The sequence below is a fragment of the Canis aureus genome, chromosome 18, assembly GCF_053574225.1.
Source record: "Canis aureus isolate CA01 chromosome 18, VMU_Caureus_v.1.0, whole genome shotgun sequence".
Classification (NCBI taxonomy): Eukaryota; Metazoa; Chordata; class Mammalia; order Carnivora; family Canidae; genus Canis; species Canis aureus.
In genome coordinates, this window is record NC_135628.1 from 4,846,323 (window position 1) to 4,850,443 (window position 4,121).

General features: G+C 42.2%; 1 non-coding gene across 1 annotated transcript; it reads left to right on the top strand.

The window, feature by feature from the left end:
* Positions 1-3,631: 3,631 nt before the first annotated feature.
* Positions 3,632-3,734, top strand: LOC144289283 (U6 spliceosomal RNA). The gene has a single exon (XR_013357256.1). It is a non-coding gene; the product is annotated as a U6 spliceosomal RNA (small nuclear RNA).
* The last annotated feature ends 387 nt before the right edge of the window (positions 3,735-4,121 follow it).

Consider the following 4,121-nt stretch of genomic DNA (forward strand, 5'->3'; position numbering starts at 1 on the left):
TCACAATTTTAAGGATAACTTTTAAAACAAAAATATTTAATTTCCTTTTTAGTAAGGAGATAAAAATCATTTTAAAACTCTTCAATCAAAAAAGAGGATAGATTTGTAGGTGTGGATGCAGGAGGACTTAGACTAAAAGTAGGGAAACTGACTAGTTTCCTAGCTTAAATTATAATCAACATTATTTAAGCATATAAAGACCAAAAAAAAAAAAAGTGTAAAACTCAGAAGATCCAATTTCTTTCTCAAGTAAAAAAAAAATTTGTAGTGTTTGTCAGTTCCATCCTTTTCTCTAAAATGTAATGGAGATTGTGCCCATGTCAAAAATTCATATTCAGTGTTTTGGTTTTTTTTTTTTAAGTTCCAAAATTCATAGCTGGCACACCCTGTCTCCAGCATCCTGATTTAATTTTCCTCATTTTTGCTTGCTGCTTTATTGACTACATTGCTCATAATAGTAATGTAAATATCTGGGTATAAACAGTAATGACTGTGCAGAATTATAAGAAAAAAATCTAAAAAACTTTATTTTTTTAAAAGATTTTATTTATTTATTCATGAGAGAGAGAGAGAGAGAGGCAGAGAGAAGCAGGCTCCATGCAGGGAGCCCGACGGGGGACTCGATCCCAGGACCAGGATCATGCCCTGAGACAAAGGCAGATGCTCAACGGTTGAGTCACCCAGGCGTCCCTAAAAACTTAGTAATAAAAATAAAGGATACTTTGGAGAGATTACAGTAGAAAGACCTAATATGGTAAAATGTCAACATTCACTACAATTAATCTGTAAAGCTACAATTCTAATATAAGACCAGCCAAAGATGATTATGATTGTTTCCTTAGGCAGGCTCTCCTTCCTTCCCCCCTTTTCCCTGCACCAGCTCCCCTTTTACTTCTCACTCTTGGTTCAATTATAGAGCACCAGGCAGGTAGCAAATATTCAATAAATTAGTATTCTTTTAATATAAAAGAATGAAGATTCAACTGTTCTGTAAGCAATTTCTGGTTTACATTCTCAAAAACACTCCCATTGAGCCTGGTACACAGTACATGTCAAAATAATATCTAACTTTGAATCTCTGCCTGAGTATGCGAGCCAGCCCTTTGCCAAGGACGTTTTGTGAGTTGATTACAATTGGAAAAGTACTGTACATGTGTTCCTGAGAGTCACGAATAGATGACATTGACTTCTTAGTATCAATCTGATGAAAGTAACGCACATTAAAATATAAGGGTAGAAGACCATTACTCATTTCTTTCTAAATACTTCTTAAAGTCAACAAAACTCTGACTTTCTATAATAATTTCTGTAGCTCCCTCAATATGATGTAGCTCAAGAAGTCTTCAATTTCTCTATATATTTCTATATATAATATATATGTACATATATAGATAACATGATCCACCCATGAAAGCATCAGAAATTCACATTCTGATCAGTTTTCCTATAAATGATCAAAAAGACTTCAAATGTCTAATGATCCCTATCATTAGGTCCCTATCATTAGCTGGTTTTCTTGAAACACATAAATATTAACACATTACTAAGAATCGTTGTCCCAAAAAAAAAAAAAAAAAAGAATCGTTGTCCCGTATCTTTATCAGCTTTACATGTTCCCCCCCTTTACCGCTTAGTCATTCCTAATTAGCAGGAATCCAGGGGCTCTTTTGGGAATCCTTCCTCAACTCATCCAAGAATCCCAGGGACTCCCTGCTGGGTCGGTACTTCCACCTGCATTCCTGGAGAGTCTCTTGGGCCTATAGGCATCCTTGCTTCCGTGGCTTTTACAAGTATCGTGTCATCACTAAACACAGATCCTGTGGAGTCACAGGGACTCTGGCTCAAAAACCAGGGGACACCCTAGCTTGGCCAGATCTGTGCACAACCCAAAGTTCATGCTTGGGCTCCAAGTTTCCGGCTCTTCATTTCCACTCACAGCCATTGCCCTCGAAGAGTGACCGCACATCCTAGCGGCTGGGGCCGGAGGTTCCTCAGTCTCACCATGTGTTGTGCTGGAACTTTCCTTTTTTTGCCCATCCTTTATCACCAGCAGATACTCTCATGAGACATTCCCCTCTGGGGCTTTGGAGTCCTCTCATGCCAGCAGATGACTTGTTAGTGCCACCCTCTTAAAAACAGGATTCCCTAATTTCAACTCCGGAAGAAGAACATGAGGTCTTGAATTCATTCCCTAGAAGGCTCCAGAGCTCCTTTTGCAAACTGATAAGCCAAAAAAAATTTTTTTAATTATGACATCTTTTTCTTAGGCAAGGAGAGTCTGGTGCCTTTACATTAACATAGCTAAGCCCAGCCACACCAATGATTCCTCTCATAAGGAAAGGAGTCTGCTCCCACAAGAGGGACTTGGGTCTTCGTTCCAGAACCTTCTAGTCACGGCACCCAGATACGCCAGCCTCAACAGCTAATCTGGGCCCTCTGCACTCAGGTAAGATCTAGCAGCCTGGAGCAGGCCGACGTTCCCACCGTGACAACTCGAAAAATTTCCCTCACGTGTCCCCCTTGCTTCTAAGCCCGAGCCTCTCTTGACTTGAGCCTCTCAGCCCTCTGGGTGTGAAGTTTGTATTAAAGATACTCTTTTTAGGCACAAATGGTCCTTTTTAAACACAATCCATCTCCTACGGGCTCAGAGGAGAAGGGATCTGTTTTAATACTAGAAAAAACTGTTGAAAGGGGAGTAGAGCTCCACCCCCTTCCTATGTTTATAAGGAGATTTCAAGGGTAATTTTGATTATCCTTTGCCCTAAGTGCTGACCTTCGTACCTGCCTGTGGGTGAATGGGGACCGCTGAAATATAACGGGCGCCCTTCTAAGAATTGCAGTCCCATGCAGAGTCCGTCCCTCTCAGAGATCCCCGCAGGAGCCACATAAAATTAAAAAGAGAGCAATAGGTTCTTGCTCTTCTTTTAGCTCAGTGGTTGAGCATCTGCCTTGGGCCCAGGGCGTGACCCGGGGTCCTGGCATCGAGTCCCACATCCAGCCCCCCACAGGGAGCATGCTTCTCCCTCTGCCTGGGTCTCTGCCTCTCTCTGTCTCTCGTCAATAAATAAATTTTTTTAAATGTGTTTTTTTGGTTGAGGCCATGCAAATCTAAAATGCCTACCAGGCTGTGCCTCTACTGGTAAGCAGGGATCTTTTCTCTGGCCAGTTTATCTTACAAGATGCTCATCACCGCCCTTATGGGGGTAAGCTAGTCCTGGGTGAGTCCTCTTGCACTGACAACCCTGGGCCTGGGGTCTGCATTGGCGACACCTTGGGGTCAGTAGAGAATGTCTGTGAGAGGGCATTAGAACAGATAACCAGAGATGCTAATTTTAAAAAAGTTTTTAAATACTAGGTCCCGGCCACAACCTCTACCACGCCACCCCCCCACCCCCCAACCCCCGGCTGGCCCCACCCCACCAGGACCCCGCTCTCTGCAAAAAAAATAATAAAATTAGGTCCTGTCCCAGATGAATTGAATCAGATACTCTGAAGATGGGCCCAGATGAGCTATTATTTAAAACTTCTCCTGGTGATTATGATGAAAACAAGTTAGAGAACCATTGACATCCATTATCCCAATTAACTCGTAGCCACACTGTTAACTAATTTGGACAAAGTAAAATACACAGCGTGCTCAGCATCACGATACTAAAACTGGCACAATACAGACCAGATTGGCACTGCCTCTGCACGAGGATCAGGTGCAAATTCGTGAAGCATTCCATATTTTTTTTTTTAAAGTAAAATATATAGCAGTAACGGGTTCCTTATCTCCAAATTTTTTCCCTGACTATGCCTTAAGTAGTTACCTCTTAATTCTAAATTTTCAACTTTGCTGATGATAATCCAGGATGAGACAGCAGAGCCTGGGGGCCCTGTGCTGTCACGGTCTGTTGGGAAGTGGGGCAGTGGGCCAGGTGGCGGGAAGTCGTTCCAGAATCCCCAGACCTGCTTCAAAGGGCAGCGTCATTATTCTGCTAGTTTTCTACATCCCAAAACTTCAGAATTATCTGAGTTCTGCTTCTCAGGCAAGATCTGTGTCTATCCATTCTCATTCATTCTATCCTTCCTTTTCTTTCTCATTGTCACCACCTAGACCGAGGCCCTGCTCACCTCAC